Genomic DNA, 10,261 nt, shown 5'->3' on the forward strand with positions numbered 1-10,261 from the left:
TGCTAGCAATCTAGGGTCTTGAGTGTGGAGAAGTTGTTAAGTTATAGTGAGAGGCCATCAAAGCATTGGTTCTAGCCAATCTTCAAGAGGCATGTGGATGAAACTCTACTCAAGTAGGGTAGGATGGGTCCATTGAGGGAGTTGTCAAAGAGGTTGAGGTATTGGACAGAGGAAATGCACCATATTTGGGGCTTGAGAAGTAGTTGTCATTGAGGTCAAAATGTCAAAGGTTTGGTAGGTGCCCAAACTAGCAAGGACCTTTATGAAGCTGGTGAATTGGGCCATGGCCTTGAGGTGCTAAAAGCCCAACAAGAGGGGGTATGGAAGGCATTGTAGCTACACTTAAGGCTGTCAAGTATTAGTCCACGAACTAGGTTGTCATCCTAGTCATGATTATTGCAGTTTTGCACTTGTGTCCATGTCCCCCTATACATTAGGTGTTATGCCATGTATTTACTTTGTCACAAGTTATACTTCACCATCATTAATGATGACTTGAATGTGGAAGAGAATGTTCTCATGCGTAACTTCCTTAATTGTGTGTTGTTCTTTCCATTGGTAACCTCGTTCCACACAAATGTTTGAGCTTAATAGTGTGAGCTAGTGAAGGCAAGACATGTGGAGGGCTATTAGTGAGGTTCTTCACAATAACACCTAGTACACCTTATCCATGGAGATGGTTGTCAATGGCACATAGGACACTTTGTGTTGCCTAACCCATCACCTTCAATATTTTCCTTCTTAAAACAACCACACCTCACTACAACAATATGGACATCATGTCATTTGTGGTTGCATAAGAAAGAGGATGTGCCAATGGTGATATCCATATTTGAGAAGGAGAAAAAACATATAGAGGTAGGATGGAGGGGTTGAGCGAGATGAGGGTGGAAGCATTTCTAAGCTTTAGAGGGATGTAGCTAGAAAGTGAGTTTTGATAAAGGAAGAGGGTGTGCAAATGGGGTAGGGCTCAAGCTTTCTTAGGATGGGGCCATAAAGGTTGGTGTTAGTAGCATCTAAGGTCTAAAAGGTGGAGAAGCTGTCAAGCTTAGGGTGGGAGGCTGCAAAAGTATTTATTCCAGTCAATCTTCAAGAGGTGGATGGATGACAAGCTACCCAACTAGGGTAGGATGTGGACATTGAGGGAGTTTCCAAAGAGGTTGAGGTATTGAATGAAGGGAAGCCACCATATTCGAAGGGGACGATGCCCAAGAAGTAGTTATCGAGGGTTGGGGTGGAGGAGTGGGTCGATCTTTCTTGGGATGGGACAAGAGAGGTTGGTGCTAGTAACATTTAGGGTCTTCAAGGTGGAGAGATTGTCAAGAAATGAGTGGAAGGCCACTGAAGTATTGATTCCAATCAATCTTCAAGAGGCGGATGGACAAGAAGCTACCCAACTAGGGCAAGACAAGGCCGCTGCCAAAGAGTTTGAGGTACTTGATAGAGGGAAGGCACCGTATTTGAAGGGGATGGGACCCGAGAAGTAGCAACCACCAAGATCAATGTGTTGAAGGTTTGCTAGGTGTATGACCTCTAAGGGAGAGGATCTCCATGAAGGCTATAAAGTGGGCTAGGGCCTTGAGGTGGTAGAAGCCCAAAGGTAGAGAGTTGGGTATTGAAAGCATTATAACTACACTTGAGCATCGTCGAGCACTAGTCCATGAACTCGATCATCATCTTGCTCATGATCATCATGAGTTCTACACTCACATCCATGTCCCCTTATACATGAGGTAGTACACCATGTATTTGCAATGTCAGTAGTCGTACACATGAGTTAGTACACCATGTATTTGCAATGTAACAAGTCATACTTTGCCATCATCAATGATGATTTGAATCTAGAAGAGAAGGTCTCACATATAGCTCCTTAATTTTGTGTCATTCTTGCCACTGGCGACCTTGTTGTTCACCTTCATGAATGGCCAAACTTGACTATGTGAGCTAGTGAACGTAGGACATATGGCAGGTTCTTGATGAGTACTTTACACAATTACACTCAATACACCTTATTTGTGGAGATGATCTTTTCATGTAGGACAATCTCAATCACCTATCCCATCACCTACCCTCAACATCTTCTTGCAACAATAACACAACCTCAACAAAATAGTATAGGCATAAGGAGAAAAAGAGTAGTTAAATGTAGGATAGTATGAGAAATATGTGGATGTGGAAGATGCACAAAAAGAGAGCCCTTTCCCTCGTTGTCTATTGCCTACATATGTGATGCCATGAGGCATATTCCATGGTGGATTCCGTGAAGTTTTGCTGTGGATTCCGTAAAATTTTATTATTACCGGGGCTCATACACAAAGTGGATTCTTTGTGCGAAAAGTCAATGGGTACTCCTATCCTTTTTGGGCATTTTGTTAATTTTATGTGTACATGGGTGATTCCACAAAATACATATTTAAATTAATAAATGTTTATGAGTTTAGATTGTGCACTCGTAATAAATTAAGGTTAGGATTGATTTCTAACCAATTTATTTATGTAGTTGAAGACTGCTAGGTATTCACTTTTGTCGGTTTAATTGTATTATTTTTTAAACAATTGTGAATGCTTCAGATGATGTGTAAGCGAGCACGGTGGCATTGGAAAGCATTGGAGGATAGTGTGTATTCAAGTTGTCGTCAATTTTTTATGGGCGCGTATCTTAGGCATAGTGCCTATATTTTGTCGTGCTTATTTATTAAAGTGCTTGATATTTATTTATTATTTTTGTATGCGCATGGGTGCACGATTTAAATACTTGTATTGGACATTGTATTTTGGTACCGCCTGACTTCTTGGGCACCCATTAGCTTTAATTCTTTATTGGCACAAAAGCAAACTCAAAAGCAAAAGTGCACTATTTTGTAAATTGGGCTATTATTTTAGCTTCAAGATGAATAATATATTAAATACATGCTTTGTGGAGTGCTCACACAAGGCATGGGGGGAGATTGCACCCAATTGGTCTCTTGTTCATGTCGTGCAAGCTTTCTTCATTGGTTTTTGTGTAAAAAGTAGAGTTCTTTTGTTCTTGGGGATCTTCTGATACTCACTACGCACGCATACGGCGACCGATCTGTGTACCAGAATTATTCCGCCTACGGCGGGAGTATCTTTTGGCTGTCATCGATTCCGCCGAGAACGTCCTGAAGTCCATGAAAATCAAGCTAAGTTACTAAAGTTTTAAACTCTAGGCTCTCGTAATCCTGCAAGTCACCAAAGTCACTAAAGTCATCTTCAACAACTCTGATAGCGGCCGTTCATACTGTGTGTAAGCTGAATTGGTTTTGGAGCTTCGAGAAGTCCCTGTTCACACTTGCAGACTTGCTGAACCAGTTTTAGCAAAAGCAGAAGTTCATATGTAGTTTCTACGCAACACTATTCTCTTGGAAGACGGTTATATCAACGAATACCACAATTGTAAAGGAGAAAGACTACAAAAGCCAAACAAAATATACAAGCCTTGTAAGCGAGATCTACCCGAACCAACAATGGAGCAAAAGTTGGATTTGATTATGATGGAGCTTGAAGAAGAAACATATTCCGAGAAAGACAAAATTACTTCCATGAAGAAACATATTCCGGGAAAGACAAAATTAAATGTGTCACTAACCATTTAGTTGTACGAGCATCTTTATGGTGGACTGTGGTCCGCAAGAGCGTTGATTGCCCCACTACATGGGAGACTTTCCAAAAGAAATTTTCACAGAATTTCCTTCCTCCTCAATTCCATGAAAAAGCCATCAAGCAATGGGATCTTCTACAACAAAGGGATCGCGAATCTATTTCCCAATACACTGAATGTTTCTGGAATGCTCTATTGCAACTACGAATGCTCGAAGATGTAAGTGAAGCAACTCATAAACGCAAGTTTATGTCTGGCTTACTTGGACATTTCTATGCGGAAGTCAATATGTTCAAGCCAACAACACTTAAAGATGCAATTTCCTTGGCTCATGACACTGAAGACAAGATTCGCGGACAAGATAAGCGACCACAACAATTTCCAACTAATGGTAACTTTGGTTCCAAACAATTCAATTCAAATTTTCAAAGATTCAATCAAAGTCATTTTCTTCCATCTTCATTCCGTAAATCTTGGACACGACCACCTGCCTTGCCATCAAACACCAATCCAAACCCTAAGCCATCTCCACAGTCAAATCCCAACATTCCTAAACTTCCTGCCATTACCAATAATGTATCTAAAGCAAAACCCGTAGTTTGTTACAAATGCCATCAACCTGGACATCTAGCAGCCAATTGTCAAACCAAAAGACCACCTATCCATATCAATTATCTGGGAGCAATAAAAGAAGAAGAACGTGAGGAAACGCCGGACTTTACGAAAGATGATGACGATATTGGTGCTACTTTGGATACTTTACCAGGTATGCCAACTCCCCATTCTTTATTAACAATGAAATGTTTTGTGCATGGTAAAGAAAAGACTATTTTACATGATGATGGAAGCACACATGACTTTATTTCTGCAAAATTAGTCAAAGAATTGAATTTACAAAATGTTTTTACACATTATCGCATCAAGGCTGCATTTCTACGTACGTGATATAATGGAACACAAGAGGTGCATAATTTAGAAATTAAAATTGGTGATTATACTGAACGAAGAAATTTCTTAGTTGTACCTTTACCGCCTAGTGACATTATCTTAGGAATGCCTTGGCATCATCAATACAATCCTGATATACATTATTCTACGCATTCAATTAAAATTTATTTCCAAGGAAAACAAATCACATTGCATGGTATGCACGCTTCCAATAGTTTTCCACTACTTACTCCTACTCAGGCTAAGTGTGCCTTACGTAAAAGTAGCAAATCTTATTTAATATGGGTGAATGAAATTCAAGCTAAAGAAAAACAGATGCATCCTAGGCATACACGATTTCTTGCTCAATTTCAAGATTGTTTTACTGCTGATTTACCACGTGGATTACCACCTTCACATCCTGAAGATCATAAGATAGATTTAATACCTGGAACACAACCACCACATGTAAAGCACCATATAGACATAACCAAATTGAACAGAAAGAAATTCAAAATCAAATAGAAGAATTACTTAACAGAGGATTAATTAGACCTAGTAGTTCTCCATTTGGTGTACTGTCTTATTAGTGAAAAAGAAAATAATACTTATCGCATGTGCATTGATTATCGTGCCCTAAATAAAATTACTGTTAAGAATAGATGTCCGATTCCTAGGGTAGATGATCTCATGGATAAACTACAAGGATCTGCCATATTCAGTAAGATCGATCTTAAATTTGGATATCATCAAGTAAGATTGGACAAATCTGATATATTCAAAACTGCATTTAGAACACAATTTGGACACTATGAATTTCTAGTTATGCCTTTCAATTTAACTAATGCACCAGCCACATTTAGTCGTATGATGAATCGCATATTTTTGAAACATCAGCATTGTGTCATAGTTTTCTTTGATGACATATTAGTATTCAGTAAAAATGAGAATGAGCATTATGAACATTTGTCTTTAGTTTTTAAGTTGTTAAAAGACAATCAATTATATGCTAACCCAGAAAAGAGTGAATTCTTCCAAACAGAAATTGAATATCTAGGACATATTATTTCATCAGAAGGTATTAAAGTCGACCCTAAAAAGATACAAGCAATTTTAAATTGGCCCATATCCAAAAATGTGCATGAATTACGTTCTTTTCTAGGTCTTGCTAGTTTTTACAGAAAATTTGTGAGGAATTTCTCATTACTTGCATTACCTTTGACAAAACTTTTAAAGAAGGGTATTGTGTATAACTGGTTTGATAATCAACAAAAATCCTTTGATTTGTTGAAACATGCTTTAACTCATGCTCCTGTATTACAATTACCTGATTTCAATAGACCATTCTTCTTAGTAGTTATTGACGCTAGCGGATCTGGAATAGGAGCTGTCCTTATGCAAGATTCTCATCCCATAGCCTACTCTAGGTGTAAACTCAAACCATTTGAACTTAAATATTCTACCTACGATAAAGAATTGCTAGCCGTAGTACAAGCCTTACGTCAATGGAAACATTATTTAATGGGAAAACTGACCAACAAAGCATTAGACATCTCCTTAGTCGACCACAAATATCTGATCGACACATTAAATGGGCCGCCTTTATTCAAAGTTTTCATCCCCTTATACAATATCAACCTGGAAAAGAGAATGTTGTAGCTGATGCTTTGAGTAGAAGACCAACAATTCACAAAATTTCTGTGATATCATTTGATTCTCTTATCCCTATGAAAAATACTTATCATCAGGATCCTACTTTTCAAGCTGATTGGAATAAACTAGTTGCAAATAATTGGATTCCTATTGATTCAATGTCTTACAGTAATGGATTCATGTTTTATAAAAAAAGATTATGTGTGACTGTTCCATTTCGATCATTTGTTTTGCATGAAATTCATTGTCCTCCATATCAAGGTCATAGAGGAATTATATCTACTTTGTGCACATTGATTGGAGATTTTTATTGGCCACATACGGAAACTGATATATCTAACTTTGTATCTGAATGCTTAGTTTGTCAACGAGTTAAAAGACACCACGGTAAACAATATGGTTTACTAATGCCATTATCTATTCCATCACGACCATGGGAACAGATTTCAATGGATTTTATCACTGGTTTACCTAATACTAAAGCTAATCATGATATGATTTGGACTGTTGTAGATAGGTTTAGTAAACAAGCATATTTTATTCCATGCAAGAAAACTTTAACTGCATCTCAAGCTGCTCAATTGTTTTTGAAAACTGCTTTCACTAACCATGGTTTACCAAAAGTAATTAATTGTAATCATGATTCTAGATTTTGTAATAATTTTTGGATTACTTTGTTTGCTAACTTAGGAACAAAGACTGATTTTTCATCTGCATTTCATCCTGAAACAAACGGTCAAACAGAAGCTACTAACAATACTATTTTAGATCTTTTGTGTGCTTACAGCATTTCAAAATCATACACATGGGATACACATCTACATTTACTTCAGTTTGCATATAATAATACACCACATACAGCTACAAAGAAAGGACCATTTGAAGTTATTTATGGATATCGATTGCCTACACCTGTTGCATCATTATTAAACAAAATTCAAACTGCTGATGATATTGCTAACATGTATGCTACTATTTTTGATGAAGTTAAAGATATGATTGCCAAAGCCCAGCAATCATATACAAAACAAGCAAATAAGAAAAGAGAGGCTATGAATTTTAAAGTTGATGATTATGTTTGGTTATGAATAGAAAATCGCAGATTACAAAGTGTAGATAAACACCCAGTTGTCAAACTAGCACCTATATTTTATGGACCATTTAAGATCACACACAAAATCAATGACAATGCATTTAAACTAGAATTACCACCACATTGGAAAATCCACAACACCTTCCATATCAGTTTATTACGACCTTTTAGAGGCCAATTACCTATACACCCTGTCTATGAAAACCTTCCTTTGCTAGATGATGAAACTGAAATACTTGAGCCTGAAACTATTATAGATACTCGCTTTATGACCACTAGAACTGGTCGTAGATATTCTAGATATTTGGTCAAGTTTAAAAACCATCCTGTTGAAGAGGCCCAATGGATGCACGCTGGAGACGTATATGCTTTCCCCACACTGCTAGCTCCATATTGAGCTAATAGCAATTGAGGTCAATTGCTATCCCACCCCGGGGGTATGATGCCTGGAGGCATATTCCATGGTGGATTTCGTGAGGTTTTACGGTGGATTCCGTAAAATTTTATTATTACCGGGGCTCATGCACAAAGTGGATTCTTTGTGTGAAAAGTCGATGGGGACGCCTATCCTTTTCAGGCGTTTTGTTAATTTTATGTGTACATGGGTGATTCCTTAGCAGGTGATTCCGCAAAATACATATTTAAATTAATAAATGTTTATGAGTTTAGAGTGCGCACTCGTAATAAATTAAGGTTAGGATTGATTTCTAACCAATTTATTTATGGAGCTGAAGACCGCTAGGTATTTACTTTTGTCGGTTTAATTGTATTATTTTTCTAACAATTGTGAATGCTTCAGTTGATGTGTAGAGCGAGCAGCGGTGGCATTGGAAAGCATTGGAGGATAGCGTGTATTCAAGTTGTCATCAATTTTTTATGGGCGCGTATCTTAGGCATGGCTCCTATATTTTATCGCACTTATTTATCAAAGCGCTTGATATTTATTTATTATTTTTTCCTATTTTAATTTTTAGATTTTTCTAGTTCACACAAGAAAGCACTATTTTTCGATTTGTTGTTGGTCTTATGTCCTTGTCAATGCTTTTAATGTTTTTTCAAATAGGCTCACAAACATGAGCAATTGCCACGCCATGTCCATGTGTAGAGTGGGGAGTTGCATTAATGCTGTCACCAACAATGCTATGTTTGACTATCCACCATAGTCGAATTCTCTCCCTCACGATATCCTTTGGATTAGTGACTACCTCTTCAGGCTAGCTCTTTTAGCTCCACCTCGAGCTCTTTCCTTGCTCTACAACATCATATTCTACATGATTATTGGCACAAGCAAGCACAAGTTAGTGTCCCTCATCCTGGGCATCAACTTCTCAAATGTGGTGATGTACAACCTATTGAAGGTCTTGGGCACCTTCAATATTGGCTATGTCTTTCCTTACCTATAATGGCTAGATCTCCAAGACTACATTTGGCAAATGAACATGCTCGGCAAGATGAGTGACACTATGTTGCAGGCCATCCTCAATAGCAATCATATTGCTCACTACCTCCTTGATTTGTTGCTCACCATGCAAATCAACTAAGAGAGCAAGATCAGAGATGACAACGTGAAAGAAGTCCTATATCTAAGCTCCCTTTAGATTTTGAGAGAGAGAGAGAGAGAGAGAGAGAGAGAGAGAGAGAGAGGGAGGGAGAGAGGGAGAGAGGGAGGGAGAGGGAGGGAGGGGGGATTTAATTAAAAAGGGGAGTGGGAAAAGAAAGAGAGAGATTGTAAGTGAGAGAGAGAGGGGAGGGGAATTTAATGAGAGAGAGAGAGAGAGACAGAGAGCCTAGGCCCTACAATGAGAGAGAGAGGAGGGGGGAATGGGTTTTTAATTAAAAAGGGGAGGGGCAAGAGAATAGGAGAGATTACACACATGAGAGAGAGGGGAAGGGAGGGATTTTAATTGAAAAAGGGAGGTTTCCGAAAAGGGGGTATGTTCTTGAAGCCCTTTGGAGGTTGAACCTACAACAAAAATAATATAGTAGTAAGATAAGATGACAACTTTTTGCTCTTGAACAAAGTATATAGTTGTTGTACAACACATTGCCAATACATAAATAATTTCACTCAGCTTGTAGCACAAGTAGGATAAGGAAAGGTCGTGTACTAAACCATTCTTTTTGTAGAAGTATATGGTAGTTCAACAACAAAAGTGAGATATGAAAATGATAGATCCCTTTCTAAAAGCCACCCTTACTTCAAGTACAAAATACATGACATGTTTGTTCTTACTAGCATCACCTATACAATTATACTTAATGGCGTCCTATGACATGTGCAGTCTTTTGCATTCATGGCACTTCATGATTAAGTAATTTTGTCTAGATAACACATACATCAGTGACTATTTGTAAATCTCCAATAATGAACTACAAGGTTGAGAAAAAACAAAGATTCACTCTAAGAGGAAAATTATTTGAAGAAATGTTCTCCCTAAGAAAATAGACTACATTGGCTAGCTAAGGAGATTTTACTCAACATCAAGTGAGAATTAATGGCTGTTATTGCCTTTTGGCTCCTAAATCACATATTTTTCTGAAGGTAAGTTGGTCAAAGAAAATCCATAAAAATCAACATGTTTGTAGCTCTTATCTACCATATATTCTATTGGTTCATTTCCCCTTACAAATGACAATCCACAATTCAACTTTTGAACTTACAATGATTTACATCTCCAAAGCTCATAGTTAACTTCTACAATCCATGCTCTCTCTCTCTCTCTCTCTCTCTCTCTCTCTCTCTCTCTCTCTCTCTCTCTCTCTCTCTCTCTCTCTCTCTCTCTCTCTCTCTCTCTCTCTCTCTCTCTCTCTCTCTCTCTCTCTCTCTCTCTCTCTCTCTCTCTCTCTCTCTCTCTCTCTCTCTCTCTCTCTCTCTCTCTCTCTCTCTCTCTCTCTACATGTTAATATGGTGGCCTTGGGTTATAGACTATATGTAAAGAAAAACTATAATTTAAACATTCAATGTT

This window comes from Lygodium microphyllum, chromosome 28, assembly GCF_053477565.2.
Source record: "Lygodium microphyllum isolate KBCC chromosome 28, Lygodium_microphyllum_v1.1.10, whole genome shotgun sequence".
Classification (NCBI taxonomy): Eukaryota; Viridiplantae; Streptophyta; class Polypodiopsida; order Schizaeales; family Lygodiaceae; genus Lygodium; species Lygodium microphyllum.